Raw genomic sequence first — 20,089 nt, forward strand, 5'->3', positions numbered from 1 at the left:
AAAGCATATTCATGGGAAAGAACTTTATAAAATAGATTCCAATTGCTCAGGAAATTGTGTTCATAATTGACAAATGAGATTGCATAAAATTAGAAAATTATATATGCAAAGAATGTAGAAGAAAACTTTTGATAACAATACTTTCAACAGAAGATTATTATCCAAATTGAAATAAATACCAATAAATATCTAGCAACTCAGTTAATAATGGGTATTTTAAATGAGCAAAGATGTCTCAAAAGTTGAAATAGAAATGGCGACTCTCCCCGAGATCCACTGCCCTTTGGTGCAGACAGAAAGAACAAGGAGCAACTTAACAGGAGGAGAATGGCACTGGGGCAGATTTCCAGCAACAGGTGCTTCGTAGGACTCCAGAAGATCTTTGAACACGACAGTGTTGAGCTGAAATGTAAAATGGGACTTGCTGTCTACCTGCCTCCACCGGCAGAGAGTGCAAAGTGTCCTGCACTCTACTGGCTGTCTGGTTTAACTTGCACAGAACAAAATGTCATAACAAAGTCTGGCTTTCAGCAAGCTGCCTCAGAACACGGCCTTGTCGTCATTGCTCCAGATACCAGTCCCCGTGGCTGCAACATTAAAGGACAGCTGGGACTTCGGCACTGGTGCGGGCTTCTTTGTGAATGCCACTGAAGACCCCTGGAAAACAAATTACAGAATGTGCTCTTACGTAACCGAGGAGCTTCCACAACTCATCAATGCCAATTTCCCAGTGGACCCACAGAGGATGTCTATTTTTGGTCACTCCATGGGAGGCCACGGAGCTCTGATTTGTGCTTTGAAAAATCCTGGAAAATACAAATCTGTGTCTGTTGTAGTAAGGGGCAGCGGGGCTGCGTCCCTGGCACCCCAGCCGCCTGGCTAGCTTATGCCCCGAAATAACAACACACAAACTGTATTCATTTAAACACTGCTTGGCCCATTCTCTTCTAGGCTAATTCTCACATATTAATTTAGCCCATTTCTAATCATCTGTGTGTAGCACCCCAAGGTGCGCTTACCTGGGAGATTCTAGCCTATGTCCATCCTGGGTCGGAGCTTCATAGCGTGCGTCTGCCCAGGAGCCAGGAGCATGGCGTCTCTCTGAGGCTTCTGCTCCCGAGAGGAGAGCTGTCGAGTCTGACCTCACTTCCTGTTCCTCCCAGCGTTCTGTTCTGTTTACTCCTCCCACCTATCTTCTAACCAATAAAATGGGCCAAGGCAGTTCCTTTATTAGCCAATGACCTTCCTCCATCATGTGTCCGCATTTGCTTCAATTTGCAACCCAGTGCTCTGTCCTTGGGGCAAAAAAGTTTTTAATGGATATTTGGGACCAGATGAAAGTAAATGGAAGGCGTATGATGCGACCTGTCTCGTGAGGTCCTCTTCAGGTTCCCAGATTGACATATTAATTGATCAAGGAAAAGATGACGAGTTTCTTACAAATGGGCAGTTACTCCCTGATAACTTCATAGCTGCCTACACAGAAAAGAAAATCCCTGTTGTTTATAGGCTACCGGAGGGTTATGATCATAGCTACTACTTCCCTGCAACTTTCAACACCGACCACATCAGGCATCATGCAAAATACCTGAATGCATGAAAAGCTTCAGGTGGAAGAATCTCATCAGGATTATAAACCTTGGACTACACGGAATTGCTCAGTAAAAGATTTGGGGTTTCCTCTCAAAAGATCATCCTCCTGCAGTTGAGTCACTTTTCTGAATAAAGATATCAAACTTTCTGATAAAAAAAGAAATAGAAATGGCTAGTAAGGATGTGAAAATATGCTATATCACTAGCCATCAAAGTGATGTAAATGGCACTCACCTTGAGATTCTATCAGACCCCAGTTAAAATGATAACCATCGTGAACATAAGTAGCAGTGAGTCCTGGAGAGAAGGCAGAGTAGAGGAAACTTTTGGATGCTGATGGAAGAAATGTAAATTAGTCTGTACCGAGACAATGTATAAATCATATCTCAAATGTAAAAATAAAGATCTTTGAAGAACCAAAGAATACATACAAAACATGAAAATCAAAATAATGAACACATGAAGTATCCCCAACTTCTCTAGCAGAGAAGAACCTTGATAAATCAGAAGAGGGAGCATGATGTTTTCACAATACTGAAAGAACATAAAAATCAAATCTTGCCAACAGAGAATACACCTTGAAATTCCTCTTTAGAAATAAACTTGGATAAAGGTCTTATTGAAACAAACCTGAAAAAAGGTAGCTCCATCAGATCTGTTCTATAAAAATGTTTGTATTCAACAGACTTAAATAAAGACACATCAAATAAGGAGAAAGCACAGAAATACACAAAATTCACCAGTAAGAGAACAGTCAGGATCAGAGTATTGTAACACTTCAAACATTAGTCATGCACTATTCGTATCTTTGCTATAAAGAAAACTATCCCCAAATAATAGTTACTTTAATATGTTAAGAGATAAACAATGTAAGATTTAAAGACACCAAAAATCTCAGGAAGAAAGTAGTGCAATTGTAAAGCTTGTTTAGTGTATTATTTTTAAATTATTAATTCTTCAAAAAGTGAGTACAATGTTTCTTAATCATACTCACCCCCAATTCCTCCCAGATTTGCCTCCTCCTCTCTATACCTCTCTTTGTGTCTTTTTAAAAAATAAACTATTTTGCAACAGATATTCTAATTCTTTGGCCCTGACAATCCACTCCCCCCCCAATCCCATCCCCTGCACCACACCACGTATACACACATACCTTCGGCAATGTTCCCTGATTCTTAGGTATAGAGGTTCTTGTCAATGTGTTAGTTAGGAGCAGACACCCCCGTGGTCAGCTGATTTCTCTATTTGAACATTTATGGCTTTCTGTAGTGATCTCATTCTGCTGCCAGAAGAAGCTATTTAGATGAGGGTGAGGATCTACACTTACCTGTGGGTATTAGGATAATTGTTTACAATGTACTTAGAAATTTGGCTAGTTTAGGAAAGTGGCTCTTTAGTTCTATCTACTTACCTTCGAATTTTATTTTTTCACTTTTCTTGACAGTTGAAAAGCATCCGTGGGATAGATGCACCCCATTCTCTTATCTGTTCACCAGTTCTTTTTTGTATGCTTCTTATCTCTCTGCTCCTGCTTGGCTTCAGCTATTTTTGAAACAGCTTCTTTACATTCAAATATTCTCTTATTCCCCAGTAACAATGGACAGAAAATCTACAATAGAAAATGTAAAATAATAAGCAGCATATTTTTAAAGCAAGTAAGTGACTTAACAACAAAGTAAGACCCCAGAGAATAACAAGAAGCAAACTTCAATAAAACTAGTGAACAAGATACGGAATAGCTCTGGTAAAGCCTGACCTGTATATAATTACTTTTAGTACAAACAAATTAAATTTGTCAATTAAAAATAATAGAACCATCAAAGGTATACATTAAAATACTTCACTGTATTTTCCTTAAAGGAAACATGCTTGATAAGAGTATGTGGGAGGATTTCATAACTTCCATCAGTCAGAGCAGAAGTTGAGGACCCAAGGTAGGGGACCAGATCTGACACATTGTAAGGTCTATAAGTCCACAGAAACCCTACAACTCACAGATTCATGAAGAAAACCCCCAAACAGTAAATGAAAAGAAATAATAAAAATAGGAAATAAAATAACAAAATAGAAACAAAAGTGCAAAGCATTAATGAAGATATATTTGTTTGATGAAATAAAATTAACAAATCATTACCCAAGTTAACCAAAGGAAGGAGAAAAAGACCACAAATTAATAAATTAGAGATAGAAAGGGAAACACTACAGCAGCAAACAATGAAATTTAGAAAGTAAAAAGGGCATACCTTAAAAACCTCTCCTATACTAAGTAGGAAAGCTTAAAGGAAATGGAGAAATTTCTAGATGCATGTAATATACTAACAGAACTTACAGAATGAATCTCTAAATATATGTGTAGAAAGGGCATTTATTAGAATGACTTACAGGATGTAGTCCAGCTAATCCAACAATGGCTGGGTATGAGTGGAAACTCCAAGAATCCAGTAGTTGTTCATGAGGCTGGGTGTCTCAGCTGCTCTTCAGTATAGGCTGAAATCGTGGAAGTGTACTCTAATGTCTGTGAAGTAATGCGCTTGCTAGCAACGTGAAAAAAGCAAAATTTCCTTCTTCCATGTGCTTATATAGGCTTCCAAGAGATGGTGTGGCGCAGATTAGATCTGCATTAAAGATCTGGACTTAAGGTGTGTCTTCCTACCTTGAAGGACTGGAAGTAGATCTTCCCAGTTCAAATTAAGTAGAAGTCCCTCACAGGCGTGCCCTCTACTTTGAGGTTTTAGTTAATTGCAGATGTAGTCAATTTGACAACTAAGAATAGCCATCAAACCTAACAAAAACTAAAAAAACAAGGACCAGGCAGATTGACCGTAGAGTTATACAAGAACATCAAAGAATAACTAATAAAAATATACTCAAATTAATCAATAAAAAAGTTTTCCAAACACTTTTTATGAAGTCAGTATTACCATGCTACTAAAACAGATAAAGATACCACAAAAGAGAGCAAATTATAGACCAAACTCCTGTTGAGCATATACGTAAAATTATCCAATCTCAGTATGACACCAACAATTTCATTCTTGATGACTAAGTTGATTTTATTCCAGTGAGTGAGGAATAGGTCAACATACATAAATCATTAAAGGTAATTCATCACAAGAATAGACTTAAAGATAGAAAACACATGGTCATCTCAGTAGATAGAGAAAACATCTTAGACAAAATCTAGAATCCTTTCATGATAAACATCATGGAAAAGGTAGGGATGGAGGTAATGTATACAAAGACTATGTACAACAAACCTATTGGCAACATCCTACTAAATGTATACAAAGGCTATGTACAATAAACCTATTGGTAAAGTCATATATATTCAAATATTTCCACTTAAATCAGGAACACGAGTGTCCACTTTCTCCATTACAATTCAATATAGTCCTTAAAGTCTTGTCTAGAGCAATCCCACAAGAGAAGCAAATAAAAAGAATATAAGTGGAAAAGAAGAAAAGAGAGTTGCCACCAAAAGTCTCTTAGAGCTCAAACATCTTAAGAAAAGACACAGGGTACAAAATTATCATGCATATCAATGACTTTCATGAAAACCATATAGAAAAAGGAGACAATCCTATAAACAGCACCACACACATACACACATACACACACACACACACACACACACACACACACACACACACAACCTGAGAATAAATCTTACCAACGAAACAAAAGACCTTCATCATGAAAATGTTAAGACTCTCAAGAAAGAAGACACCAGAAGATGGAAGAGTACCCCATGATCATAGATTGGAAGAGTTCATCTGTAAAACTGACTAAATTCTTAAAAAAATTTTACAGATTCAATGCAGCCTCATTCAAAGCACTAGAACCCTTTTCACAGACAAAAATCAGTCCAAAAATATTTGTGGAGGCCCAGAAAATCAAGCAAGGTTATCCTGGACAAACAGAATATTGCAGGATGTATCACTGCTCTTTATTTTGAGTCATGCTAAGGTGAGCCATGGTAATAAAACAAAGTGGAACTAGAACAAACACAGACACATGGCATAAATCCATGGACTAGGCAGGTGCAAATGACTCATGGAAGCATACTTCTCAGCCTGCGAGCCTGGATGCTTTTCTTCAACTTTCTTATTTAACAAGTCAGACACCATATTAGCAAATACAGCTTAAGAATTTTTGCTCGATCAATCTTCCACATCTCATTTATCCATAGTTATATGCATGCTCAGCTGAAATTGTCATTAAACAAATAAACACATCTTAGTTCTGACATGTGCGTGTGCATGCACAGGCACACGTGTGCATATATACATGTACTCAGTTATTATACATAATTGTAGCTAAACATCAAATAATGGTTCCCTATTTCTTTTTCAAATACCCTTAGTGTTCTTTATCACTTCCCCTCCCTTCGTATTGGCCTCCATCCCCCTGTTCCAGTTAAATCTCCCTTGTTCTTTTCATTTCATTCTTTTTTATTTTACAATGGTTTGAACAACATTTAATAGAACTCTCATCTCTGTCCCTGTCTCCAAAGGCATCTGGACAGGGTGACCTGGTACAGTGTGGACATATCACGCCTCTCCCCCAAGCAGGGTCAATAGAGAACCACACTGTGGCACAGATGTCTTTCCTGTCCCTCTGGGAGGATTTCTGAGTCACAGTCTCAAGAGAGACAACTGTTGGCTCTGGTGATACAAACCTGGAAGAGAGGGCTTCAGTGGTCCTAGGTCCAGGGGTAGAGGTGGGAGTAGGTATGCCCAGATCTTGGTGGCACTGAAACCTGAAACAGAATCCTAGGGGGTAGATCTTCCAGAAGTATTCTGGGCACAGTTCTGGCTCTACAGTCTCATTCTTTAAAGTCCCTCTATCCTGCTCTTACCCTCTCTAAGGCTCCTCCCCGTCCCCACCCCATGGTGCTTCTTACATTTTTGGCCTCTACACTTACTCCAATTTATAGCCACACATGTGAAATTCTCAATAAATCATATTGCAACAAAACAAAAACATCAACTTAAAACATCTACATCTTGGGAACCAGAACAATTATCAGTAATCAATCAGTTTCAAGATTCAGTTTCCTGATCCATGACCTCTAGTTCAATAAAATGCAAACTTTCTTGTATTCTGAATTAAACATTTCATTAAATGCATAATGTTTTATGGTTTCCAAACGAACCTCTTTTATTCTTTTTAGTTTGCTTCATTGCCTTGATTCTATTATAATTTGCATTCTATTACTCATTGCCTGAAGTTTTCTTCTCAGTATTAGATTATAGGAGGTTATTATACTATTAATACTAATACTATTAGTATTAATTAATATTATTAGTAATACTATTAGTGTTAATTAATACTGTTAGTAATAATATTAGTGTTTCAGCATTAGATTGTAGAAGGGAATATAGCTTAGCTGGTGTGTGCTTGCTTAATATGCCTAAAGTCCTGGATTCTGGTCCCAGAATTGCATAAAGTTGCGCATGGTGGCACATCTCTGTGATACAGTACTTGTGAAATAGATTCAGGAGGGAAAGAAGTTCATGCACTTTTGCTGCCCTGCTGGTTATCTTTCTTATAGCTGAGATTTCTCCACCTACTTAGTGTTGGGTAATGTATTTGAAAAGTGCCCCTTGATCTATGATATTACTGTTTTCTTATTATAGAAGCTGCCAAACTGCTACTATGTGGGAACATCTTCCCCAGTCCATTGTCACTTATATTTAGCTTTAGAATAAATTATCTCATTCCCTTTTAGGCGAGAGCTGTTTTTGTGTAAACGCTGTCTACCCTCTGTGCTTATCTCTAGTTCTTTAATTCAAACACAGACTCTCTGGATTTCTTCTTTATATCCAGCTAGAAAGAAAAGTTCTGTCATATGAAGATCCCCCTGACATGTTTTTTAAACAAATTTACTTCCGCAAAGGTTTCTATTTTTTCAGTCGGACCCATAGAAGGTGGAGATTATCTGGGTACAAGGCCTTCATTTTGAGCAGATAAGTGGCCCAGTTCCGTTCTTGTTTCTTGCATAGCCACCATCTGAAGGCTCACTGCCAGGCTGTTGGACCATCTCCTGGGCATCTTCTCCCGTTCTGTGGAAAATGCTACAAGACAAAGCAAACATCCACCATTTCTTTTCTTTGACCCAAATGTCTGAATTTAAAGATCATCAAATGGCAAATACAAAAAAAAAGTGTTACTGAGTAAAACTCCTTTATGGCTTAATATGAGATCTATTTTGGAAAAATTGAAATAAAATTTCACTGCATTCAACCCTCATCAGGACTCATCTCTGCACGGGATGAAGACAGCAGAGTCTGTTCCGGGCCGCACTCCCCCATCTTATCACCACACAGCCGGGACTCCCCCTTAGTCTCAGCTGTACAGGACCTATAAGGCTATTTACCTTATAGTAAATAGTTTCAGGACCCTTCTTCAGGCCTCAGGAGGCTGTGTATCAATTCTAAAGAAATTGTTGCCTAGCGCCCTCCCCCCTCCCCAGCCTCCTTCCCATTTCTGCCTCCCTATTCCTGCTAAACCCTTTACACTCTAGTAACTGCCCTCTCGGTTTTCATGTTACCTATTGCTCTGCTATCCCTCTCTGTATTGCATTAGGTTTCTGTTGCTGTGATAAGCACCAGACCAAAAGCAACTTGTGGAGGAAAGGGTTTATTTCAGCTTACAGTTCATATCCCACTCTATGACTGAAGGAAGTCAGGGCAGGAATTTGAGGCAGGAACCGAAGCAGAAGCCGTAGAGGAATCCTGCTTACTGGAATTTTCCTCGTGGTTTGCTCGGCCTGCTTTCTTATATAGCCCAGGATTAGCTTCTCTTGCTTGTGTCAAGTTGACAAAACACTAGCCATCACATCCTTCTCTAAGGCATTCTCTACACCACAGGCCCCTTGCTAGTTTCCTGGCTTCTTCTCCAAGTCAAACACGCCGATCTGAAGGGTCAGTGCCCAGCACCATATAAGAGAGGGGATGGCAGTATTTGGTTTTCTGAGCCTGGATTATTTTACTCAGTACAATTTTTTAGTACCATCATTTACTCCCAAATTTCATTATTTCACTTTCTTTATAGCTAGATGAAACTCCGCTGTGTATATACACCATATTATTATCCATTTTTCGGTTGATGGACAATAGGAAAAGCTCCTTCAAATCCATAGGCTATTAAACAAAAATACTTGTACCAGATGGAGCATGTCTCCTTATAGTTCTTGCTTAAGAATGTCAAGAATGCCCCCAAAGCGTCCTAAAATAATGCAAGATCTTTCCATTTCTCTTGGTTGATCACAAGAACTAGTTATAGAACCCTATTGCTGAAGGGATGATGAAGAGGGAAATTAAAGCATAAATGGTCGGTCTCACACAACTGTGAGCACTGTGAATGCCAATGCCAACTCCCAACCCAAGATGTGCCCCTGGGTGCAGGAGACATAACTGTTGTTGAGGTGACCCAATAGCTCTCTGACTGTATTTGAGGCCCCTTGCCTGTTACTGTAAACCCAATAAAAAGCATTGCTGGGGAAGTTATAAGCCCTAGGGGGAAACTAAGTACTGTTGGCTACTTAAACTAACTTAGTACCAGACTGCTTTCTAAATAGCTATGTTTATTCCTGTAGACAAACGTTCTTCTCCACCTTGAGCACAGAAGTCTCTTACCAGTACAGGGTTCACAGCTGTCAAGCTGCTGAGGAAGAGAAAGGGCTGAGTGCTCAGACCCGAACAAGGCCAGCCCTTCCAGGGCTCAGAGAACATTGCAGAAACTGGGTGGGGTAGAAATAGTTAATAGCCGGAAGACAGGAAGGAAGGAAGGCTGAAAACGCCATCTTCTGGGCATGAAATAGCCGTTGAACCCATAAACTCACGGCAGATAGGGTTTTCTTCACAGACCTGCACAAGACTGGCCCTGTCAACTATCAGTAACGAATAGGGAAAAAGTCTGGGGCTACACCCTCCCCTGCTGACTACGGGTACATTCTGGGAAATAGGGAGTCATTGTTTTCAGTTGTATACCCATGGGCAGTCCCACTAGGTTCCAAAGAAGAACTGCAACCCTACCATTACCTAGTTGAACCTGGTTAAACTTGGTGGGTCACAAAACATACAAGTATGCTTGAATGTGAGGAAAAAAAGTTCTCAAAGGAAAAAGAATTGCTGTGAGAGGCAGGAAGATAGGAGATGGCAGGGATGAGAGAATAGGAAAGCCTTATAGACTTGTATGCAACGTCAAAGAACAAACTTAATAAAAGCTGTAAAAAGAGTTGAGGTTGTAGTGTCAAAGAGATAACAAAATGAAGGTATTAGCCGGGCGGTGGTGGCGCACGCCTGTAATCCCAGCACTCGGGAGGCAGAGGCAGGCGGATCTCCGTGAGTTCGAGACCAGCCTGGTCTACAGAGCTAGTTCCAGGACAGGCTCCAAAACCACAGAGAAACCTTGTCTCGAAAAAACCAAAAAAAAAAAAAAAAAAAAAAAACCAAAATGAAGGTATTGAAACTGCTATTTTTGTAGTTTTATACATAAATTATATATATAAAGTATATATATAATTATATATATGTATGTATATATATATATGTGTGTGTATATGTATATATATATATATATATACTTTTCTGCACACCAGAAAAGTAGACCCTAACTAGAGTAGAGATATGGAAAGTATCCTATACGCTGTTATTGAGGAAGCTGTAAATGCATCTTGAAGTTCATTTGGTCTGGTTGAGTTCTCTCTTGACCACCTCTTGGGACTCTTTCTGAAGATGAAAAGTTGTTTGTAGATGTCTCTGCAGATATTCACTACACTGCTGCCCATATGGCTCATAGAGGAACCAATGGGAAACTGGTTTTAAAAACTGCATTTTGTATCACTTACTGCAAGGCTGTTAAATAAAATTATAAAAGTGTGAGACTATTTATAATGCATTATGAAATTAACACATTAAACATATTTAATAATGTGGCTTAGTGATGATGTAGCATTCTTTTAAAAGCACATATCCCAAAATATCACTGGGTTTATGGTTAGTGGAAAGGCATAGAATTAATTATGATCGCTTTTATGACAGACCTGTAAATCTTCCATCTCTAGAGAGAAAACAAACAAGCAAGGAAAAGTATTCCAGAAACTCATTTCAATTTTAGCAACATGAAAAGGATTTTCCTTAGTTTTTAATTACTCAAATATGACTTACTACCTAAAAAAATTAAAAATGACTTTGTAGGTCTGAAGAGATGGCTCAGGCATTAAGAATACAGGGTGCTCTTCCAGAAGTCATGGGTTCATTCCCAGCACCACATGACAGCTCACTTTGTAAAACTATATACTCTTTATAAAAAGAGAACTCTCAATATAGGATAAAGTAGGGGTTTTTTGCTTTGTTTTTTACAATTTGACTTCCAACTGTGTATTTAAAAGGGCTCAATAGCAATACTTTCCAAGAATTGAATTGTTCCTTTAGTTCAACTATTAAGCAAAATATTGCTGAGCTGTTTTCCTAGCAGATTTACCTTTGTCTCTTATGACTTGATGAAAATTGGCTAAAACATGGGCAGACCATTCTCAAAGGATAAAACACAAATGTCCAATATACACAAGAAAACAATATTCAACCTCAATGACCATCAGAGAAATGCGTACTGAAGCTGCACTGAGATTCCATCTCACCCCAATCAGAAAGGCTCTCATGAAGAGAACCAAAGAAGGGGCGGGAGAGATGGCTCAGTCCCGAGTTCCATTCCCAGCAACCACATGGTGGCTCACAACCATCTATAATTTCACGCAGGCATGTATGCAAATAGAGCACTCACATACATCAATAAATCAAAAGAAAGAACAGAAAATGACAAGAGCTAGTTAGTGCTGTGGGAGCACATTCCACCCCTTCAGCCAATAGCCTTTAAGATACCAGCCCACTTGGGCGTGGTCTCTGATTCTGTAAAAAGCAGCTGTAAAGCCTGTGCTTTCTCTCTGGCTTCCGGCTCCTGCTTCTGGCTGCTAGACTCTGTTCCTGATCGCGCAGAGGACTGTTATCTAGGACAGTAATCTGTTAAATTTTCCCTTAAATAAATAACCCTTTTATTATTCATAATTCTAAACTGGTGTGGGATTATTTTGTGACTTCCATCTTCAAGTTAGGATATGGATACAGAAACTTTGCACTCTACTAGTACTGAAGTTCCTCAGAATCCTAAACTTGTCCTACTGTGTGACCTAGCTCTTCCTCTCTGGGGAAATTAAACCTGAAGGATCTAAGCTGTCACAGAGACACCTGCACATCAGTGTTTACCATAGTACTATGCACAAGTTATAGAGCCAACCTTGGTGTCTAGTAGCAGAGTCATGGGTCATGAAAATGTGGTATGCACATAAGAGACATTGTTTTCACTTATAAAGAATGAAATTGTAGCATTTAAAGGAAAATGGACACCAATAACCATAGTAAATGAATTCAGTCAGTTTCAAAAAGACAAATAATCACATTTTATCTCAATTGTGGGTCCTAGGATTTACACACACAAAATCTTGCATGCACAGATGACATGAAATTGGTAGGACACTGTTTAGGGAGCAAGGGGGCCTCATGTGAATGGGAACAGGAGCAGGGAGGCTAGTGTGGTCTGAGGGGTGGGCTTGAGGGGTGGGCATGAGGGATGGGCATGAGGAGTGGGCATGAGGGGTGGGCATAAAATGTACCATACACTTGCTCAAAAATAACCCCATGTTACCCATCTAAAATTTGTAAAAAGAAAAAAAAGGTCTTTATTTATTTGTGTCTTTAATGAATGGTATTAGTTAGTAAGCTATTTCATAGAAGAGAAAATTGGGAGCATTAAAGTTGAGTCTAAAGTGACCGAGTGTGTCCATGAACTGCTTCCCTTCCTTTGGCAACACTCCAAATATGACTCACTTAAACTCTGGAGAAATGAGGGGCATAGGGTTCTGGTGATGAAACATCTAGTCAATTGCTATCCTCAATCTGCTAATTAAAAATAAAGCAGCTGATGGGAAGATGGCCCGTTCTCTGCTTGCTCTCTGGTATTGTGAGTGAAGGGTCTGCTTTCAGGCTGGGCCGGTCTAATTGATGCCCTCTGGATGCTTCGACGTTTTTCCTAGGAGAAATCTCAGACTTGTTATGATACCATTTTCTAAGTTATTTAAACTTGCTTTTCCTTGGTTGCCCAGCACTGTGTACTCCAACTTTATGTAGTGATCAAGAGGAGGCCAATGGCTCAGGTAAGTGGATGTCCTCACAGGTCCTAAGAGTCTTTGTCCTTGCTTGATGCTCTGTACTTTTCAGCCTGGATCTCCACTGTCTTGGAGAGAGAGAGCTATCTTATACATCATCTTCCGCTTTCATCCTGAATGGGAGAAGGTCGCACATCTATCTTGGGTCACGTCTAGGTAGAACATTTGCCCATTTCAGCTCACTCAAGTAACTTGTACTTTTTGAACATTCTCTAAGAATGACACACAACGGTATTGATGAGATAAGATAGTTGTACTAGATAGGACTGGAAAGTGAGGTCTTTTCCGGTGGTGTAATAAGGGTGCTCACCTTATGGAGACTGGGCCAGAAACAGACAAAGCACATCCAGGGGTACAAGGATAAATTATTTGTCTGGGTTCAATACAGTAAAAACTTCAGTCAGTCAAAAGCCTACTTGTCAAACACAGAAATAGATTTTCAGCTTACTCAGAGATACATTTCTGATAGGAGTGAATATTAACAGTCACCAGTAGACAGTAATAGTAGAAAGATGGGAAAGATCGCAGACTTCCTGCTGCTTCATGTACCTAATGAAACACTCACCTGTCTCTGAAGCAAACCTGACTTCACTGTTCAGTGGTTGGACTGAACACAGGACAGATTAACCTGCAGACATTGTGATGCCGAAAGCTGGCTACAATGGGAACAGATATTACCTACTGCTTTTGATGACTCATTCAGGCCACACCAAGTAAATAAGTCTGGAGAACAGGCATACTCCCACTGTGATGTGAATCAACATATCCATTACAGGGAGTTTGGTCGGATGCTATCAGTCACACTGTACTGAAACCACAGGCTTGATGTACGCAATTGAGTTAGAAGAGAGTTACAAATGAACTGCATGTTTTTACTCCCTCTGATTGCTGGCGTCAGCTTCCTTTCTGTTCTCAAGGTCTCTCTCTCTCAGACTCAGGTTGGCCCTCTTTATGATGTGAGGTCGTAGAGAAGAACATGGTAAATGCTCCCATCTTCAGGCGTTTCTTCTCTCATTTAAGAGTACTGCGTTTTGGATGGGAAATGATTGCCTAGAGCATCATTTAACTCTTAAAGTGATCACTGTATTGACTGGCTAATGGCTGTGGGTATAGCGACTATTTAAAGAAGACTACATTCTCAAACACGACACATTTGAAGATGTAGAAACACGGAGTAAGCAACCCAGGACAACAACGTGACTTGTAGAAAGAAAATAAAGGTGTAGCCCGAGGACAAGGGCAATGGGGATTCCTCTTGGACAGACATTAGAGCAGCATGAAGAAGTGGAAAGTGTCTGCATGACCACTATAGAGCAGCAGAGTCTAGTTTTATTAGGTTTGAAGGAATAAAATTATAGTAAACAGCGTACAGCTAAGTAAACTGCCTAGGATGCTATGATAAAGCATATTCCTAACTATCTGTCTCTTGCTCAAGCGTATTATGTATGTGTGTCTACAAAATGGCAAACTAAAATCATATCTAAATCAAAATCAAAGCTAAATTATATCTCTTTGGAAGGTTATTGTAACTGATTTTGTCTTTAACTAATATTCCTCTTTCTAGCTACCTTATTCTTATAAATGATCCATGTCACTTATTGTTGATATTCATGGAGATTGAACAATGTTCAACTTAGTAAACTTGAAATATTATTTTGGATGTGTTCAATTTTCATGATTAATAACAATAGTTTGTATATTAATATATTAATGTTTAAGAGTTTATTTATATAATTTTTATTAATGTTTCTACATATATCTATGACTTTATATAATGCACTTTATGCTTCAGAGTAAATTCCTAAAGGGGGCTAAAGCATAGGTGATCTTCTTATGACGTCAGCACATTTTGCCAAATATTCCCACAAAATTGTTTTAACTCACAGTAGTAGTCTATGATATTGCCTACTTCCTCAGCTTGAAACTCATAAACGATGCTGTGACACACACACACACACACACACACACACACTAAAATACACATACGTTCTTTTGTCATTTTGCTATTAGTGCCTAGAAATATTTTGTTGACAGTTTGGCAATGTGAAAATTGTTGGCATACAGACACACATAAATATTCTGCTGCTAACATAGTATACCTTTTCTGGAGCAATTCAAAGAGTACACAAAAAATGTCTTTAGATACATATTTTTACTCAAAAAATAAAAAATAAAGTCTACACATATTTTTACTCTTAAATTTTTGAGCTACTTGCCCTGAAGATTTTAGCATTTAGAAGTCTTATTTTTCATCTTGAAGCTTCAATTTTTATTTTCATGTCCATATTGTAAGATACATCATTTGAGCTCCTAACTTACGCATGTGAAAAACATCCATTATGGGGATTTTGTATAGTTTCTTTGGCAGGTTTGATCATTATTTCTAGACTTTCTTTTCTGTATCTTCAATTGTTTTGTTGTGCTCTGTGGATTGTGGTCTTGTTTTTAGATCCTCCCCCACACACAGACAAAAAGAGCAACGATCTTTCTTCAGATTGCATTTTAGAATCATTTTGTCAACATTTCCTGGAAGAATTTCTGCTCGACTTTAAGGCTGCCATTCTATTAGATTATAATTTTTCTTCGAGTCTTAGCAACTGTCCTAGCTATTTCAGTTTGTATTGTTACTGCATGGTCGTGTTCTATCAACACTTCATTAATACAATTAAAGCAAGCTTGCTGGCATACCGTGGGGCATGTGGAGCAGGTATGTACACCCAAAGCAACTTCCTGAAATATATATATAGAGAGAAAAGCCAAGATCTGGAGTTGTTCAAACAGATGAGGAGGGAGGAGGCCGTTCTGGGCAGAGAGCTCCCCAATCGAGTTGTTTCCTAAGAGCCAAATGTTAGTGACTGAAATTGATAGCACTGGGGAGCCAGAAGCCCTTCCAGGTCTCTCTCCAACCTATGAGCTGCACTCGGGCTGTTATTTTTAGCTGACAATTATGCAGCATGTTCTGAGGGAGTTGAGAAGCCAGTGGACATATATGAACGAGCATGTATATGTGCGGTTATTGGTGAGCTGCTGAGGTTAGCTTCAACTCATATGTAAGTGAGATAGGTTTATAGTATGAGTGCCATAAATAAATAAAATGACACCTTTATGCATGAACAATTTGGGAATATTTTACATTTAGAAGAATTTCATTTATTAGTTTGTAGTAGTTATATTAAGGACTGTCATACAGTTTCAAACATGGTTATAACAAATTTGATCCTATCTACAATCCTTATAATGTTCCCTTCACTGTTTGGTCCCCCCTCCTCTCCCATAGCCCCCGCTCTTTTTCTTCACCCCACTGTATTCTGCATAGGAAGAAGGAAGCATTCAATATTGTGTCCCTGAGTCTAGATTGTTTCACACGATACAGTTTACATGTTCATCTTCATTTCCTTTAAAACTGTGTGATTCCATTCATTGCTACAGATAAATAAAATTCCATTGTGGGAGCTAGGAAATGTCTTTCTGCAGTACCACTCTCTTAGGTCTTGGGTTTCTGGATCCCCAGAACTGATTAAAAAAAAAAATGGAGGTTTCGTCCTAAGTACCACATTTTCTATGCAACCTTTAACTGACACCAAGGTCGATTCCGTGACTTTGCTCCTGTAACCAGTAGAGTAGAAGCACAGGTAAGTATTTCATTAGCACGCCCTGGCTTTGATTCCTTCAGGTGTGTAAGGAGCAATGGTGTAGCTGGTTCACTCCGTAGCTCTGCTCTGTGTTGTGAGGAACTTCCAGAATGATTCCCAGGGTGGCTATACTAATTTAGGACAAGGGTAACTTTTCTCCTGGGCCTTACCTGGTCTTTTTTCTCCTGGTCTTTTAATTTTTAGTTTTTCTTGATGATAGTCATTTTGCATAGGATGAGGTGGATCTTAGTGTAATATTGTGTTTCTCTGCTGGCTAAAGATATTAAATATTTTAAAAATGCAAACTGTTAAATAGTTTTACTTCCTTTGGTAACAGGTTCATTTGATCATTTGCTTAGTGATTAGATTTGGCTGTTGGGTGTTTGCTTTTCTGAGCTCTGGGTTCTGTACATTAATACATGGCAAGGGAAGAACTTGAAAGCTTTTCTGCTTGTAAGCTCTCTTCACTTAGTTTTTTCCTTTGCTGTGCGCTGTTTTTAATTTGAAGCCATATGGTTTGTTTTGACTTGTGATATTCTGGGCTACTGGACTCCTGGAAAGCCTGAGCCTCTCCCTACATATTTAAGAATTTTTTCAGTTTCCTTCAGGTGGCTTCAAACTTCCATGTTCTTATATTCAAGTTTTTAATCCATTTTTACTTGATTTTTTTTTACAAGATAAGAGATAAAAGCTCTAACTTCAATTTTAGGGGTATGAATAACTGTTTTCTTAAGTAGAAAATTTGAAGGATCCATAGCTTTTCTTTTAATTCCCATGTCTTCCACATTTATAGATATTAGTTAACATTTTTAGAGTTAATTTATATATGCATGTATATACATTATGCCTAGATCTGACATTCATAGTATATATATATGTATATATATGCTCATAAACACATAAAATTAGCTTCATCGAAATTTCCAAATATATTTGTATAAACCTAACCTATTTCCTTCAATAAGTAAGTATGTAGCTCTAGTCTTAACTGTGGTTCAATTATTGATTTTTTTTAAATCATTTTCTTCCAACTATTGTTAGCATGGAGCAATTTGAGTGAATCTTATCTCAATTTCAAAAAGCATATTCTTTATTTCATTTATTTTGAGTAAGGACGCACTTTTCCCAAACTAGATATAGGGGATGTTAATGTGATAAATGACTGATTTAAGTAAGATTTTGGAGGACAAGTCCAACTCCATGCTTGTGAACTATCAGGGAGGTATAGCAGAGACCTTGGAGACTTACTAAGTCTCAGAGACAGGTGATAGTGGGAGGAAGAAGCCCTCCCTACACACTCTTCCTCACTCCCTCCCAAGCTACCACAGGACCTGAAGGTGAAGCATCCAGGGATGTCAAGTAGCAGGTCCTTTACCCAGAGCTGAGGCGTGGCCGTGTGAGTGAAACCTCTGTAAGGTTAGGCCAGTAGAAGCTGGCTTGCAGGAGGCACACAGGTGGTGAAGGTCCACACGTGGCTTGCAGGAGGTACACACAGGGTGGCTTAGAGGATACACACAGGGTGGCTTACCTGGTCTAACACCCTTGACTATCCAACCTCTCCAGAACCTAAGGGTCTGCTCAGCCCTCCATCTACTGCTAGTCTTACCCTAGTGGTGGCATTCTATCCCTTGGTGGGTGATTTAGGTGGCACATCTCCTCTGTCACACAACTCTGGTCCCATGGCAACCCACAGTTGGTATCAGGCAAGGACACAAATCTAGACTCTTCAGTGACTTGAGATAAGGTCTCTGCAGTGGTGAGTAGGGTCCCTTCAAATGCCGCCCAGCCCTGCAAAGTCCACCATCATCCTCAGAATCCATCTTCATTTACCTTAGAGTCCGTGAGTGTCTGATGCATATTTTTAATTTAAGGCTATTTTTAGAATTTTTATCTATGAGTACTTCATTTACATAATTTCTGCTTTTCTGTTCCTCACCCTCCAACTCCTACTATGCCTCCAACTCCCTCTCAAACCCATTAGGACACATTCAACACTTGTTTTATAGGTATTTTAGGTACAGAGTGGTAGGTTGATGTGTGTATGTGCATGTAACAAAATTTTAAAAACTACCATTATTACTTTTGCAACACCACATACAGTTGTGTGTGTGTGTGTGTGTGTGTATGTGTGTGTGTGTGTGTGTGTGTGTGTGTATGCGGGTGTGTGTGATGAGACCATCCAATTCTTCTTTTCCAGTTACTTTGAAATACACAGTGCACTAATGCTCACTGCTGTTGTCCTGAGATAAATTTGAACCCCAAAGGTATTCTTCTTATGCAGCTGTACTTTGTATACAAAGATGACAGTCTCCACCCCCTGTACCCCCTCCTTACCCTTGCTATCTACTCTGTCTCTACTCTGAACTCTCAGTATGCTAATAATTTTATGTTCTGCATATGAGAAAAAAACCTGTGATATTTACCATCTTGTGTGAATTACTTAATGTCATTTCATCATAGTTCTGTCTGAGCTGTATTCCGTTGTGTGTCTATATATGTATCCCTTACACATGCGTTAATATTTGGACAGTTAGGTGGCTTCTATTCGGTGACTGCAGCACTGTGGGAGTGAGTGCTGCCATCAATATGGGAAGGCAGCCATCAGCACTTGTTATTTTGTCTTTATTGATAATAGCCATTAGCCAACGGTCATACTGAATCATGTTTGACAGTAGCCATTAGCTGGAGGTGATACTGAATCCTGGTTTTGATTTGAATTTCCTTGATGATAAGGGACACCAAGCATTTTCTGAATACTTCCTGTGGTGCTGTGGATACCCAGGGCCATGTGCATGCTGGATGTTGCAGTTTATTTGTAAAATATTTTCAACAGACTCACATTTCAATACTGGTTCTCCAGTTGCTTGTAGCAGTAGGCTTTGTAGAATCTTTGCAAGATGGACATATCTGGAAATCAGGCACATCACATCTGCCCAGATGTGAATGAATATCTTCTGTCACAGCTGCAGGTGACCACCTACAGCCATGCCTTCCCTGCATGAGAGTTGAACCCTCAAATATGTGCCAAATAAGTCCTTACCTACATATGAGTTCAAAAACAGTCGGGCTACATAGTGAGACCCTGTCTAAAGACAAAGTAGAAAGAAGAAGAGGAAGAGGAGGAGAAAAAGAGAGCGGAAGAGGGAGAGGAAGAAGAGGAGGAGGACGAAGAAGAAGATCACAAATGTTTAGAAGGGAGAGTTTCCTAGAATATCAAGATAAACATGTTAATTTTTTGGTTTGGGTTTTGGTTTTTCAAAACAGGGTTTCTCTGTAGCTTTGGAGCCTATCCTAGAGCTAGTTCTTGTAGACTAGGCTGGCTACGAACTCACAGAGATCCGCCTGCCTCTGCCTCTCAAGTGCTGAGATTAAAGGCATGTGCCACCACCGTCCAGCCCAAACATGTTAAATGTTATGTAATTTCTTAAAATCAAACTGCAGTTCATTCCACCTATAATATTTTAAAAATAACTTGAGCTCCTTACTCCGGCCCATTTACTTCGAGAAATTGACTACCCATCCCTCACTATCCTTTCCCCGTCGTTTGTTTGTTTAGTGTGGTGCTGAAGATGGTACCCGGGGCCTCATGTCCATTGAACAAGTGCTCTACCACTGAGCTCCGTCCTCAGCTCCTTCC

The 20,089-nt window shown here is 39.2% G+C and overlaps 1 pseudogene; it reads left to right on the forward strand.

Moving 5' to 3' along the window:
• The first annotated feature begins 327 nt into the window (after window positions 1-327).
• On the forward strand, window positions 328-1,600 carry LOC121455397 (annotated as a pseudogene).
• Window positions 1,601-20,089: the final 18,489 nt, after the last annotated feature.

This window comes from Microtus oregoni, unplaced genomic scaffold (genome assembly GCF_018167655.1).
Source record: "Microtus oregoni isolate MIOR12 unplaced genomic scaffold, Mior012 000013F_ref0000133, whole genome shotgun sequence".
NCBI classification, from domain to species: domain Eukaryota; kingdom Metazoa; phylum Chordata; class Mammalia; order Rodentia; family Cricetidae; genus Microtus; species Microtus oregoni.